Source organism: Rissa tridactyla, chromosome 6 (genome assembly GCF_028500815.1).
Source record: "Rissa tridactyla isolate bRisTri1 chromosome 6, bRisTri1.patW.cur.20221130, whole genome shotgun sequence".
Lineage (NCBI taxonomy): Eukaryota > Metazoa > Chordata > Aves > Charadriiformes > Laridae > Rissa > Rissa tridactyla.
The window spans coordinates 49,232,524-49,249,531 of NC_071471.1; the positions used below are offsets into that span (position 1 = coordinate 49,232,524).

Consider the following 17,008-nt stretch of genomic DNA (forward strand, 5'->3'; position numbering starts at 1 on the left):
CAAGAGAAAAAAAGTAAATCAGGAGGAACAACACAAAACACGTGGGCATATGGACAAGACTAAGAAAAATCGATCCTGCCAAAACCAGTGCTTCCTATTAGTTGCAGAGAGGTGATGTAGCCTCCAGAATGGCCAGTCCAAGCTTCCAAAAGTTCGACAGAAATTGCTGCATTGTAAAAACCAAAATGCACATGAGCTAACTGAAATAAAGCTGTGAAATAAAAAGCAGGAACTAGTGTAAATCAAAGTGCTCTCAAATGACATCTTTTTAAAAAACACACATATGTAAGAAGCCTTGCAACTTGCCATCTGACTAGATTTGCTTTCAAGATTTCAATGACTTCACCCTCTTCCTTAGTATTTCTTTTTTAAAAAAAACCAAAACATTTCCTTCTCTGCAGCTCCCTGCCCTCTACTGGCACTCGTTAAACCTATTGCAATAGGTGGATACCCAGCACCTTCACCTCCAATTCACTGCCATGCCACAGTTCAACATAATTACACCACTTAGGTATGATAACTTTAGAGTTCTAGGGTTATAAATTTAATATATGCCACTAATTAATCAGCTATGGCTTTCCAGGTGGTAATGTCATAATGACGTGATAAAAATATAATTACCACCTTGTCACAATACCTTGTTAAAGTGTAAATTACCCCTGTAACAGAGCCAATGGAAGTTCTGCCTCTGGTAGTCAGTATGCATTAAACTGTCTCAGAGCAAACAGATTGTCCTTTGGCAGACAGCAGGAATTAAAAAAAGGGGAGGGGGAAGAAAAGCCTGTCAACCAGTGAAAATGAAAACCATCGGAGCTGTTTTCTTTTAATTTTTGGTAAAAATAGAAATAAAAAGGGAAATAGATCCTCCAGCAGCTTACTGCTGGAGATGAGTAGTTTCTTCACTGTCCAGCAACAGAGCAGATCACAAAACCCACCCTTACACTGACGCAGACAGTAGCAAACAAGGAAGCCTAGTTTGGGAGGCACATAAAGAATTCACAGTCTCAAATCAGGCAAGTCTGTGTGTGCTGCAGAGGTACCAGAAGGATCCTGGTTTCTGTGAAATGCAGTGTATCAGCTCTACTGCTCTTCACCATCTGCTACTAAGTGAACCAGGCAGATATAATGATGCTGCCTCCAGAGGGAACTGTTGGCTGGCCCACCAGGAGGGGAGGGGAGGGGAGCATTAGCAACAACCATCCATGAGAGGCAAAGGAAAAAGGGTAATGAAAAACATAAGATGAATATTCCAATTAAAGAACAGGTTTCAGTCAGTTCCCAGTGCATCCGACTCTATCCTGTTAAGAAAGCTATTTAGAAAAGTGCTTCAGTGCTGTGCTGTGCTCTTAAGATAGTCTTCTAGAGCAATGTTTTTTAGTAATTTTAACAGGATTCATTTGAAATCAAGAAAGAGAGGTCTTACATTAAACTCTGCCAGCTGAGCAAAGTGTATTCATCCATTTCATAGGAAGGTATATGTGATTTGCTCTAGATAATACTAAAACAATGAACTAAGTGACAACTCTGTTGAAGACACATTGTAATAAACTAGCCTGCTCCCTTCCCAAGTGTGCATGGGCACACACAGATGTTTTATGTTAAATACACAGTAGGCGCTGGCGTATGCATACAAATGTATGTGTTTGGGCACAGACATTATATTTCAAATGCTGTAAATGGGGCTTGGCATCAAAGAAGACTCCATTCAAGCAAACTAACACAACTGAAAGTTCTCACCACCATCTTTCTCCTTTCTTTTCCTCCTGCATCCTGATTCCTTCCCTCAGCTCCCTCTAGTACTTGCGGGTAAGTATCGCACTATGAGCTCTTACTCTATTCTTTCTGCAGTAGATGCAATTCTAAGTAATGGAAACTAAAACCCCAAACACATCAAGGAATTCAGCTGGTACGAGAACAATCTTTTTTTGTTCTGATCGCAGTCTTCCATCCCTACCTGGGTCATACATTCTGTCTCTACAACTTTATGTATTTTCAAGAGGAACAATAATCTCATATTTCGAAGTACTGAAGTTTCAGAAGCAGCTAGCATGGCTTTGCAGCACATACTACTTTATAAAGGTATTACCATCTGCACATATCCAATAGACAAATTGTCTTTCCTTGACCTTAGGAGAACTTCTACTAGCATAGTAGAGTCTACTAAACTATAGTTAACAATAAGATATATTGAAAGATACAACGAAATAATAGTGAGGTGTGGGTGGCTTTTTTTTTTCCCGTTCACAAAAAATGAAGTCAGTTAAAATTAAAGTTGCCATTAATTTATCTTGCTATGACTGTGCAATACCATAAAAATAGCTAGCATCTCTCAGTGATCCGTGTTTTGTAACAACTAGGCACAACAGGGTGAATTAAGACAGCAGAAGTCTCCATCCTGAATATCCTTGCTATTGTGACTTTAATGTTGCTTTAACTTCAGTTCTGTGTGTGATCTATTATGTTATAAAACTCCCAAATCCATCACAGCAAACATAGAGACACCTTGGCTAAGTGCACTGGTCATCAGTGGCCTTGCTTTTCAAAGTCAGTTCTGATTTCATTTATCATTCTGAGAGCTTATGAAATAAAGAATAATTACGTAAGTGTTTTGAAGTCCAAGTACTGCTCCTCTGGGCATAAAATCCAGTGTTCTATTTTTAAGCAGCAAATATCTTCTATGGTAAAAACCCTGGAATACAGCACATTCCACTTGGATATCATTTCCTAGAAGACCAGAATTGTGAGTTCAAATTGCAATGAAGTGTCTATAATTAGGGAAGTTTTAGTAATAAGCATTAATGAAATTTAAAATTTGGGGATTCGGCGCTCTCAATGATTTTACATTAGTGAGGAACTCAACTCTTTTAGTATGCTATAGAAATAATAAAAATCAACCATTAATGTGGTGATTTCATAGGCTGAAGACAATATTCACAGATAAATCAGAACAAATCAGCTCATTGGTAAATTTAGTTATTGTTAATTTGTTGCATTATGTACATAAAGATGCAAAATCTATCTTTATTTTCCTCAGGCAAATATATGCACTAGCACATCTAGCTGAAGATATTTTTGTAGGTAAAACAGTCTGGAGAGATAATAATTGGAGAGCCATAATAATTGAAAAAACAGTGCTCCTTCCACTCTAATACATTTAAGCTCCCAAATGAACACAAGCCCGTTTCATGACGTTAACTGAAACAATCGAACTCGGATGGTAGCTGCAAATACTACAGGTCTGTCTTTAAACCAAATTAGAATCACAGACTACGCGTCTACTCTTAGTACAGTAATAAACACCAGCAAGCAATCATTACATCCAATTAGGCTGAGTACTTTCCTTAACTGGGTCATTTACCAGTCTCTCTTGCTCTTAAAAGTAGATTAAATGTGTAAACTTACATTTAATTACCTGTAACAGAACTCTTATGGGCAACATGTTGGAGTGTCCTTAATTTTGTATTAAAATAAAATAAAAGGAAGAAGGGAACCCTAAAATATATACAAAAACGTCTAGCTATTTCCTCAAATAAGCTTTTGATCCATGGGCTGGCAGTGGTAGTACAGATGCTTACAAGATGGAGACACATTCATGTTTCTTTTGTGAGCTTTAACTTGTAAAAAAAAGGAACAACTGTGAAACAGAATTCTGTCCCATCTCCTCCCCACCTTCATCCTCTCTAATTTTCTTTAGATCAGGGGCCAAAAACAGATAAAAAGAAAGCAGGAAAAAAAAAAAAAGAGACAGGAAGAACTTAACAGAACATAGAAACCTGAACTCAAAACCTATAAATGTCTCTGGGCAGCTATAAGGTAAGAAGTAATGAGAAAAGTATTTGGAACTGGCCCATGTCAGTCAGGATGATTCTGAGCTCTTACCTCTCTCCAGAAGGGAAAACCCAGAAGGCTACAGGCTCTATGTCTCTGCACCTTTTTCAGCACATTAATACATCTTTACCAATTGTTGGTATAACAACATTTTCTCCTGTTTTTTTTCTACAGTAAAAAATGCTGTTGTTGTACTTCACACAAAGATACTGCACTTGATAACGTAAATCAAATAGATACAGCAGTTCTCCCACCGTATGGGCACAGCACTGCCCAAAGTTACAAGGCCAGGCGCCGCCGGGCACTGTGCGCTCAAGCCCCGGTTAGAAATCCTTTAAGACTTCCAGTGATGATGGATTTCAAACCTGGCAGTGCTGATTCAACCTGTCATTTCAAAGCAAACAGAACGAGATCCTGCATTTTCAGGCTGGGACTTTCAGATAGCTGTACCGGATGAAGACTCCAGGCCCCCTGGCACTTTCTGTGTGCATGTTAAGTTTGCCCCATTTTGCATGCCAACATCTCCTCTCCTCCTCCACCTAGGTCTGTGCATTGTTTGGCCTGCTGCTGGAGCTATGTAGGGCTCGTCAGAAAAATAAGGAATTTATTTCTTGCAAGTCAATGGAGTTAAGCAGTATAACGAGCAAGATGCAAGTCAGCCACATGCTTTGGGCTCTTTCTAATCTAATATTTTAATGGTACACAACAAATGATGCTGTATGCTAATGAATTCAACGTGTAACTGAGAAAACTTTATAACTAGTAATACAGAAGAAGTTAAGCCTATAACAAACAATGCTACCCTAAACAACTTGTGGAGTACTTCTCATTTATGCCTCTGCTATGATACAATTAATTAATACAAATACTAATTTATTTCCATAATAAAAGACCCAAATAGCGTAATTAGGCTAAAATTCTCCTCACAGCTTGCTAAGCAAAAGTAAATCCTTACAGCTCTGTTGGCCAGGATGCAAAGAACTGTCCCTCAGAGGCAGCTAGTTAATTTTCAGTAGAAAAAGAGGAGGAATACGATGCCAAAGACTTTGACTCTTCTGTGGCTCTACCCATGGTCCTATAGATATCTGTAGGGGAAATGAGAGTGTGCAGACCCCATTTTCCCTCTCTCCTAGGAGGTAAAGTCAATCCAAAGATGTCCAATGAGACTCTCCTTCCCTTTATAGCTCTCCCCAGACATACACATCATCCCATTATCTAGTCAAGAGTATTTTTATTCAGAAGGCATATTCATAGCATCTAACTAAAGTGTGATTCATAGGATTAGAGTTAATAGGGGAAGAAGGTTCCTCCAAAGGAACTCATACACTCATACACATCAGCTATTAGCAATGATGTAAAATTAAACACTATTTTTGCACCCAGAGTACATCCTCTGAACCTACATCTGATTCTGTCTGTACTCCTGTTAATTCAACGCCTCACCTTTGAAATAACTCTTGATTTATACCAGCATAAGATCAGACTCAGAACTCTGTACCTAGTTACAACAATTGTAAAAAATGTAAGAGCATCAACTAATGACTTGTGAATGGCTTCTATATGGCCAAATGTGTTTTGTTTACTTTATAGAAGGTGTGGGAGCCACTTAATGTCAGCATTTTCTATATCATCACTGCCAGTGCCATGGGTTGAAGCTCTACTTTATTTCTCATAGTAAAGAATTCTTGTTTGCACAAGTAACCAAAACACTACGACTGTGTGCAAAAGATGGGGAAGCAAGAGGTCAACAGAAAATACTAGTTTTGCTTCAGTTTGGTGCTAATATAACTTTTCTTTTTTTTTAAATATATGCATACATATATGGAAAAACTGCCCTAAAGAGCAAGCTGCTGAATTTTTCTGGCATGTGTCACAATGTTTAAGGTTTAGAATGGCAATGAACTCTGTTGAAAAAGCCTTTCCGAGCACACAAGAGTATTGCCATTTGCCCGCTAGGCACAGATTTCAGAGGGAGCTGAAACTGCGCCCACTGAACTGCCAGAAAATGCACTCCTCTAACTCGGCGCGGCTGCCGAAGACATAAGGTAGTGTTCAGAGATAAATCCTGTTCCTGTGATCTCCCTCTGCACCAGGAAAGGGGTTGAGGACTCAGGAAAGGCAAAGGGTGTGAAGCCAATAGGCACCAAAATTAAGAGAAGCTCAAAGCTTTTGCAGATGTTTCACTGATTCAACACAATGACCATCCTGGAATTACGGTGAAGAGTTCAGATCAAAATCAGTCCTGAAGATGGAGGAGATGGGTTACAACAAACGAAGCCCGTGAATTGCATGGTCCCGGTGTCTATGGAGAACACAGGGCATTGATCCCCTTTGCGTAACGCCAGATTTACACCAGTGGAGCCCTACTGCCCTGAGCCCAGCCACACCAGCCAAACAGAACCGGATCTGGCCCTGGATACTAACAAATGTAGAACCCTCTTCCTGCACTGTAAATCCTACGTGATTTGGTTTGTCCACTGTACAACATATTTGACCCTTACAAGTGAAAAACTAAACCAATCCCCCTGCAACCTATTAGTTTTTGAGCTATATATGGGAATGGGAAATTCAGACAAATCTATTTCTATCCATAAATAGGTAGCTCAAGAATCGAAAACAAACCGTAAGTGATCACAGTTGGAATTTCAATGTATAATGTAAAGAATACATCACATATGTATGTCCAATTACACTGACAGATATGCCCTAGCTCACTCTTCAACCTTCTGAAACTTGGCTATGGGGATCGTGCAAAAATGAAGCATCTTTCAGCTCACAAAGTAGAGCGTGCACTTCCCTCACTGTTTGCACTGACCCACACACTACCAGGAGTGCACGTATTTTTGTACTCCATTTCATGGTATTCTACAGACACATTTTAAATCACTGCCTAGCTGGACCATCCAAACACTGTCTTATGTGAGAATTTTCTGACAAATATTGACATATAATAAGGTCAGAGCAATTCTACGCAAAAGCTTATCAGGGCATTGGCTGAAAAAAAAAAAAAGGGTGAAAAACACATTATAATTTGATTTTGAGCAGGACAAAAACTGTATTATGCCTCACATTTTTTATACATTAAGCATATTGCCCTAGCGGGGCAACACACCTGTCAAAACTTGCAAGCTTTCTTAGCTATACCTCAGTTTCAGAGTGGTGAACACAGAAATCACATCATTTAAATAAATGCCACGTTACATGACAGCTTTGTTTATGCTACTTGATAATCTGAGAAGCATGGGTCGTCAGTGGAGGCAGAAATGGGCCCAAGGCATTTCTGTTTTACTTGAGCATCAGTAAGACTGAAAAGAGAAGGAGTGAGCATTAGGTCACTACAGAGCAGTTCTGAAGGAGCTTTTTCTTCTGGGAGAATTTATATTTAGTTTCATAAATACAATCAGTCCATCAGAATGAAAGAGACAGCCTTCCCTAGAAACATCACTAAAAATAAGTTAATGGTATACATATATATATATATATTTCTCCTTAAAAAAAAAAAATCAATTGAATGTTGGACATTACTGAAGTAGGTATACTATAGAAATTCTGCAGGATTGTCTTTAAATACCCAAATTACATGTAGAAATTTTAATTTTTCATCCTTTTAACTCAGAGATCAGATCTATAATTTTTACAATTGTTTTTTTCTTCTCATGCTGTATTTGCAAATTCTGTTGCCTTTAATGATGATCTCCCTAGACTACGTATTTATTTTTGAAGAATGAAACATGCTTGCTGAATGAATTTTCTCAGCTTTTGCAGGTTTTAATCTATTAGAAGATGCCACTGCAGCGGAGGCCGAAATTTGTTCTGACCTCAATGAGAAATCATTCTGCTCTTAAAACGCCAGTTAAAAACAGAGCAACTCTACTATTTTTAGTGGAATTCTTTAAGTGTTATGTCGGTCTTTCTAGAAAGAGAATTTGGCCCAAAATGAAGTTTATTTTCCCCCTACATTAGTTGCAGCTCATTTCTTAGATAACTAAATATCCCAAACTATGATCTCTGTGGTATCACTTAATTGGCTTAAACGTAATACCTAACCATTGCTTTAAGCAGGATGGTTAATCTACCACCTCTTAAAATAATTTCACATACATTTTAACGTAAATTATGCAAACCTGAATTTATACAATATCGACTACATGGTGAACTAAACTAATTTGGATACAGTTATTATAATAGCAGTTTTGACAAACATTTTCTGGCAAGAGCTCTTGAATCAGATGTTTGTGTAACAAGCCTTTTTAAGCATGGCAGTAGGATATTGGCACTCATAAAGGTAATACAGCATGTTTTACAATGCATGCACTACTGTCATTTAAAGTAAGCCCCAATGCTATAAGAACAGGCTGCTTGACAAAACCAAAATAACTAACCTAGCAGACAAATTAAAAATTTCCAGCCTCTATCTCTGCGGAACCTTGTCAAACTCCTGCCATCGCCTGTCACTCAGTTACTTTTCTTTAAAGTTTTATTTCTGTACTATTAAATTGCTGATTCATTCAGTTTTAAGCTATTTCAACCTAAAAAACCAAAACAATGCATTGATCTTCATCTTATAGGCAATAAAACATATTAAAAATCATCAAATTTTAATTGACGTGTAGCCAAGTTCAACTTATGATCCTTTAAACCTAATTTGTAGTCTTGTTATTGTCAAAGTGAACACCAAGATATATATTAGAAGGAGAAACCCCTCCCCAAAAAATGTTCCTGCTGTAAAGAGTTTCCAATCTGAAAAACCAATTTGTTAAGCAAGCAAATAGATAGGTAAAAATAAAATGTGGACACTGCTGATATAATTAAGTTATGAAAAGTTAGGAAGAAAGGCAAGAAGCAGATACTGCTTTAAAAACCAGTTAGATACACAGGAAAAAAGCTCTGGTTAGCCTACAGAGTGGGATCATTTGAACTGTAACTAAAAATCTGGAAAAAAATTGGAAAATGCTTGTTATTTGTCCCTTTTAGAATAATTTCAGTAAAAAACATATAGTCAATGGTTATTTAGTCATGCTGCCTTCTTTTTTGCCATCTTTTCCTACAGGAAACAAATCCAGATTAGAAAAATAAAATGAAGACTTTCAATTTAACATTTTGGAGGAAAAACCTTCCTTTTTTTATGGAAACAACATTAACTTCTGTAACTCTCAACTTGACAAATTTATACCTGTACCAAGCTTTTACTCATCTTTGCTGCTTACTGTCTTTCCATTCACCCTCTCTCCCTGCATCCTTCTCTGTTGGTTGTTGATTCCTATTGATTACAGAAGCGAGTGAAGGGGGCTGCTGGTGACCTGGAGGCTGATTATAGCCAATGATCCCACCACAATCTGGATTTCTATGCCAACAACAACTTAGAAGGCTTCATTCTTTTTCCATATAAATACAAATCTGACCCGATAGCTGCTACTCGGTGGCAGCAGAGGCGGGAGCAGAGGGCGCCAGGAAGGAACAAATCTGCTCGGGAGCAGACTAACGTTTGGAGCAGGTTTTTCTGCTGAATGCACTTGTCAAACTCACCCTTTGAGCCTGTATTGTTTTACTCATCCAGTCTCTTATTTCCTTTTTCTGATTTTATTCTTCAACGCCTGTACATTTTGCGCATTCAGGCTGAAATTGGAAGAGCGGTGCTTTCCTTCTGTAGCTCCAACCTTTTACGAGGAGGCTTCCAATTCCCTGTTAACTAAAATCAGGGAATCCACCAGTAACCCCAGTCTCCAAGGAGAGAAGGGCTGTCACTCCCTACCAATTTACCTGATTCCAGCACAGGGCGTGCTCCAACCCTAGCCTATAACTAGCAGTTTGGCTTGGCCTTGAAGAACTAAACCTCGTTTCTCTTTATCATCTTTTCCTAACATATATTAATTTCTGTATTCATTTCCCTGTGCCATTTGAGATCTCATCTTCTAGACCAGTGTGGTGACTGCCCCAGAAGCCAACACACAATACATATCCAGTGTGAACATCTAACACGCTTTGCTTTGTTTCTCCAAACATCTGTTTTGGTTGCACACACAAAGATGACTTAATGGTTTCTGTATTCTTTCACAACTCTCCCTTGATTTTTAAAACGTTTAAACTGTCTAGTTATGCAGGAAATCCAAAAACAACCTTTAGGTTTTTTATATTTGTTTTTAGCCAAATATAAAAATGTCAATGCAAAAAGCAGATACTTCTATTCCACGATGAAGCAGAGATTAAAAGAAAATTGCATTTTTACCACTCTACTAACTACAGTGTTTAGCTGCTCACAAATGGATTTTCATATTTTTGTAGTAATTTACTTTGTGCAATAGGAATTGTAATCTAATCCACCACAACTGCACAATTTTTTACCAACTTGCTGTTGATAAATAATGCAAGTATTAGGTTATTAAATTTTTTACAATTAAGTGACTAAGAAAGCTGTTTATTGCCTTCCGTTATACCCTCTGTTAATAAGATCGTTGTTGCAGATGTTCATGTATGCTGCATTGATGTTTAATGGTGCATGATGCTCTAGGTGGTTCCCATAACCTTGCTTTGTCTACTATAAGCTGACTCAATTGATATGATAATAGAGAAAAGAGGTCTGAAACAAGCTGGGCTGTACTGGCACAATTTGCATAACCTTTAAATTTGCCATCATTTGATAGCCAACTGCTCCTAAAAATTCTTATTCAGTTGTCAGCAACAACAATATACTGTACAAACAGCATTCTGCAATTGGACAGGTGGGGAGGAAGGAGAGGGCATGCACAGTTTACTGCACTTTTATATTCTGTCAGGAAATGTACTTATTATCGAATTTATAAAGCCAACAATTTGGAGTAGAGTTCTGCAGTTTCATTCGTGATCAATTGCTATTAGCCACAATGCATGGCCTGGCATCTTTTCAGGTTCACAGTACAATATCACAGTGTCAGATTACAAGGGACATAAATATTTGGTCCCATAGACTCCTCTCTGATTTAGTTTTGACTGCTAATCACTGGGGCAGGCAGAGGACTCTGGACGGATTAGGAGGGCGGTGGGGGGCTCAGGGTAGCAGGCTACAGCAAACAGAACCAAACCTAAGCAGCCTTCCCAACTTTAAATCTGGTTTTGGACGACTCTATGTATTCTTTTTAAACAAACACTAGGATCATATCATTCAGTAGGTATAGCCAAAACCTAACAATATAAAAATATTTCATGTTTACTGTATACACTAAATATGCTGTCTGTATATACTTTAAGTCAGGTCTGCTTACTTTACTGCCTTTATTATTCATAACAAAGAAAACAGCTATGGTGAAAGTAAACCAGAGCCTACTTTCATTCAAACACGATCAACTACATAAACATTATTTTTGTGGTATCCAGAGGTTTATATCTAAACTGCCACTTCATATTCCACATCATGCTCAGGTGTGTCAAGGCCAGGACATTGGTATACGAGTAACATGCATGGCCTACTTTTCAGATACGGCATTTAGACCACTTCCACTTTCCTTTATCTGTAATATCTACTGTGGACAAATTAATCATAAAATCTCACAATTCCACTTTTAGACAATTAACTATTTTTGAGAGATCCAATTAACCTCCCTCTCCCGCCCTCCCCAGTGTTAACTCTAGATGTTTTGTTGTCTTACACAAGTGAATCCCAATCCCCAAAGTCAAGCAAAGCAGGACTCATTCAACCCTCCCCTTTGTCCACTTTTTCCACTAGCCAGGATCTCTGCTCTGTCCCTCCTGCAGCTAAGGATTTGTCTTCCATTCAGCCACCTATTTCCCACAACTTCTATTGCCTGCAACTGGATGCTGCAACAGCAGAGAAACTTCTAATCAAAGGGTCAGTTCCTGCCGTTAATTTTTGTGCAGGGTCACCATACATACCCACATTTTACTCTCCTTCCATTCTGTGCAATTATTTTATAGTGACTATCTGAGCTGGTGCAGATTAGAGGCTTGAAAACCTAAGTTCCATCATTTATGGCAAAAGCATGACATGGATAGCTACAATTTAAACTTTCCTACAATGTTCATTCAACTGTAATCACAAGATGGGAAATAAAATCTGTAAATTAAAGATGATAGGCTATCAGAGTCTGTAGGGCAGCTTCTGAGTAGAGATTCTGCTGTCAAACTCCTCTGTGATGATTTGTTTTGAAGTGAACTGCTGCCTAATAAAAAAAAGGTTAAAACTGCCAAAATAATGGAAAAAAAAGATCCACAGAAGATATTCTGCCTAGGTGCCAGTGGTCAAAGGGTCCAGTTCTTTATGTGCCTCATTTGTAACAGACAAGAAAGAAGATACCTTAAGGTAAAATGTGTTATCAAATCTTTCAGCATGCATAAAGTTCGCTTTTTGTATAACCTCTAGGTAGAGTACAAAAATTGAATCGGAGGTTGCAGACAAGGTACAACACGCAAAAAGACACATGGATCAGTATAAACCATTAATATTCATGAATGTTTTAAGTTCTCCATGGCCATAATCGATATCCAATGAAGTTAATGAGATCTTTCCATTGATTTCAAAAGACACTGGGTTGAGCCCCAGAGACAATAATATCACATTCTCTGCAAGCACTCCAGCTGATAACACATACTTTGATAAGTTGCTACCCTCCCATTCAGAATCTCAGCAATGAACAAAAGATACATTATCTTACTCCAAACTGGTTTTGCAAAATGAGCAATATACCATTATAAAACTCAATACGGAGCATTTAATATCTTTAATTGAAGAGCAGTCAGGGCCACAGGAGTTACTTGTGATGTTAACACCAGTATGAGATCCATGTTATTTGTTTAAGAAGGAAATGAAAAAAAAAAAAAGCCTTAATGTGTTATCCTCCCAAAAGGTTGAGGTTTTGTTTTGTTTTAACTTTGAGCCTCTAGAAAGTAGTGCTTCAAACTCTTATGTCTTCTAACACATCTAAGCCCATCCAATAGATTTAATCACTGATAAGCAGAGTTATAAGTTCAAACTGGCCTTGACCTTGGGCAGTATGACATTATCTGAAAACCATTAATGGTCTGAAACTAAAGGAAAAGCTCATTAATAAAAGCAAAACTGTATAAAGGTACAAAGGTAAAAAAAAGAAAAAGAAAAAAAAGGAAGTTTTATTAGAAGTATTGATCATGACCTAGGGCACTATCGACATTGATCTTCCCACATCTCCACAGGAAAAAAAAAGTTAGGCCAGCAAATTATTGATCTATTATGAAACCTGCTGAACAAGCCATACACTTAATTTCTTACAATGAAAAAAAAAATCACACCAAATTAGGGTAAAGAGAAAATATATTTCTTAAAAATCATTGGTTAAAAAATTACTATCTGATTGATTTCATAAAATAGCCACCCTGTTAGTATGATTTGAACCTAAGTGTTGGGAGGGGAGAATCCTATGCACTGTAAACCTTTAAAGCACGGGTTTCAGATTTCAACTCGTTAAAGCATATGCTTTGAAGAAGAAATGGGTAGCATCCAATACTGAATATTGCAGCAACACAGAATGCAAGTATAGAAAAGGAAAATGCTGAATTTTTAAGCTTAAAGCATAAATTTAATAAAAAGTTTATAGGATAATTATTTTATGTGAAACAGAATACTGTAGTTTTGTATTTTCTTCAGTTTGTTCAAAAAGTCAGAAAGATATATTTAGACTGACATAACATTGTAGCTGCAAAAATAGCTGTTGAAGAACTAAAAGTCATCAGAATTTCATGTCTGGTGTACATGCAGAGGGGTAGGCGTCATTTTCAGAAAACAGGGGATAACCTTGACAAAGTTGCATCAATTCTATGTAGACGTGAAAAGCACAAATTAAATTTGGAGGCTGTCATTAGTTCCAGTGCTTCTGTTCCAGTTCCAGTGATTCTGCTGCCTCCTCATTCTTTTAATATAGTCCTATGATAAAATTGGTGGTTTTCAGCATATGAGATGTCAAAAAGATCGTTTCCCCTCTGACTGTATATTCATGGCTCTGTCCCCTTACTCTTTGCTTTGCAGACATAATTCTATATTACCAGCTGATCCTGGAGCAACTTTTCTTCCAACTTTGGAACTACTAGATGGAAATTCAAAATAAAACATGTTTTATGTCTTGGAGTGAGGCTCCACAGCAACTTCAGCCGCTCTAGTTTGCAGATGCTATAGCCTCATCCTTGTTTCCTGCTGCCACCAGTGCTGCGTTCTCTGCTCCCATGCTGGCACCAGAACTCATCTGGACCCTGCAACAAGCTGCTTCAGAGAGCTCAAGACCTTACCAGGGCAGGTTTGTGCCAGTTGGTGCAGACTGATGAACTGGTTCCCGGTGCAGGCAGAGAAGTGCTGGCAGTATAGGGGAAAAGTAGGGGATGGAAATATGTGTCCTAGGAGGAGCCAGTGATTTCTGACTTTCCTATCAGTTTAAAAATGCCAGGGAGCCAAGTCTCAGTCTCTCGTGCTCTGAGGACTACGTAGCCACAGAATGAGTAAGCTGAACCCTCATTCCTTCCATGACTGCCCAGAACAGCAGGGGCTTGCCTTGGTAACCAGAAGGCTTAATTACTGCAATTCTTTCTTCTCAGAATTTCTGGTAGATTGTTCTGTTGCTTCATGGTTTGAGCAAAAAAAATAATATCGTGCCGATGTGACTTCTTCTATATGAACCACCTCACAACTTACTCAGGTCACCTTGAAGTATTACAGCCATGTAGCAAGAGGCATCAGAAATTTACGATAAATTAATCCCATGTGGATGCTCTAATTGAAGAATAATATCATATAGGGAAGGCCTCATTTCTCAAAAAAAAAAAAAAAAATTAAGCTAGAGTGTACTAAGCTACTTTCTTTCCTGAACAAAATTGTCCATTTGAGACTTAATGGTACCTGAATCGATATCTTACTGTAAATTCATTCAACTTTGCTCTACAGAGTCAACCAAGACAGGGCTCCAGTGGTTTAAAAGATTAAATCCCCCTGCCTAGGTCCAGTCTTGATGTTAACTGTGCCTATGTGTTACAGGTAGCACCTCCAGGCTCTACATACCATTTCTGAGAGGAGCTCTTCAGTGTACTCTGCGCCATCTTCTTGTGATACATTTAGACTCATTTGGGATAGTAAAAACAAAATTTGAGTGTGAAAAATTGCAAAAGTGTCTCACACTAATGGGCTATAAAATGTCAATCTATGTAAAAAAGGCGCAGATAAAAAGTCTAGGTTTAAATACACAGTGATGGGCTCTAAACTACCTATTACCACACCATAAAGAACATTTGAAGTTACAACAGGTAATTCTACGAAAATGTCAGAACAATCATCAGTGGCAGCAAGAAAAGCAAACAAAATGTTAGGAATTATTAAGAGAGGAATACAGAACAAAGGAGACAACAGAATTAAACCACTTTGTAAACTACTCAGGCACTTGAACATTCGGGTCTCTCATTCACAAAGCGTATGGCAGACATGAAAAAAGGCGTAGTAGAGGGTGGGCCAGGGTGTCAGAATTACAGAGCAAACAAAGAACAAATAAACAGAATAGGAAGAGTCTGGAAAAAAGACTAGAGAAAGGGAGATAAGCAAGAGTTCTGCAAAATCAAAAGTAACAAGATATTGTATATGGAATGATTACGGACTGGCCGTGCAATACAAGCAGCAGGAGATAGCCGGTGACATTCTTAAGCGGCTGAATCCAAATAAATAAGAGGAGGCATTTCTTTACATAACACAGAGTCTGTGACACTCTCTATCACAAGACATTATGTATGGTAAAACCCTATTTTGGACTATTAAGCACAAAGACAACGTCTCTAGTGCAGAAATTGCCAAGCTACAGATTGCTGGAAGCTAGGAGAGTGTAACATGGAAGTACCACTATAGAATTGTTCTGGTTTTATCCTCTTTTACAGGTACCCGCTACTGTACACTTTTGCAGATACCAGGTTAGTCCGACCTTTGGTCTGCCTTAGTCTTGCTCCCACTCTTTCAGTGTTGCCTCTCCAGCATCAGATAATTTCTACCACCTAAGCAGTGGATTTGTATATTAACAGTTATGCCTCCAAGAATGTTTTTTAGAAATATCGTACAAAACTTGACTTCATAAATCCACATGTTTGTGTTTGAGAAACAAATGTAGGAACTCTTCTGTGCAAGAGGAAATGCTGCCTCATCCTAAGGAATGGGATGGGGGCCCATACTTACTGCCCTTCAACAAACATGCATTTTTCACAGCTTAAAGGGGTAATTTTTCCTTGGAATGCCAGAATGTAAATTCATTGTAGCACCTGAAATTCAGGCTAGGTTTAATAAGAGGCACAGTTTTGCCTTGAAAATTCCTTACTACCAGTGATTATACACAAAAATGTGATTTACCAGCTTCACTCGATTTCTGAGCTAAACTGGTGCATTAACATGTTAGACTAGAAAATATACCCTTTTTTAAATCAATGTGAAATTACTGAAACACATACACATCACATACATCCATCTATATATTTTTACATATATGTATATACATTATTTGAGATGCAATAGTTGATACACTTTTAAGTCCAGCTAAGATACTGGTAACCAGGAACTTAGGTTTTAATAATGTGTTTCAGCTGTCTAATAAAATGCTCAGACCTCCTCTCCCACACAGCATGAAATCATGAATGGTCTCAGTTACAAAAAGGTATTACCAGCTTTGCTATTCATTAATCCCTATCAACAAATCTTCATTATTAATTTAGGTTTTGTGGTTTTCTAAGTCACAACTAAACTAAAAATAATTCTATTGGGCTTTCTAGCTCATTTTTTTATGCCATTAATGGAATAACATTTCCCTTTTTTCCAAAATCCATTTTTGTTTTTTTAAACTTTTCTTTCCATTTGTGAATATAAATGGATAGGGAAGATTGAAAGTGTGTAATCCTGTGAAAAAGAGTACACACTGTAATATAACCCAACTACTGTTTCCCTAGGTCCAAGACACTACATTTGTTTGTGCAAACACACAGGAAGGCTGACTGATAAAAAGAGCTGCTCAAGGTTTTCCTGTCTGGAAGGCTACGCATGAAAGCTTGCGAGAAGTAAGGAAAAAAATTACACTTTTTCTTGCTTCTTAGAGGAGAAGACACAATACTCAGTATCTTACAGAGAAAGGAGCTGCAGACAGGCCCACCACAAAGCGTCAACAGTGTCAATAGTAATAAATACTTCTATGTTTTATAGATAGGC

The 17,008-nt window shown here is 38.0% G+C and overlaps 1 protein-coding gene across 2 annotated transcripts in view; it reads right to left on the reverse strand.

Annotated features, from left to right (window-relative positions):
- The window catches only part of ADK (adenosine kinase), a 298,411-nt gene that overhangs the window by 18,941 nt on the left and 262,462 nt on the right, over positions 1–17,008 (reverse strand). The window lies entirely within an intron of this gene.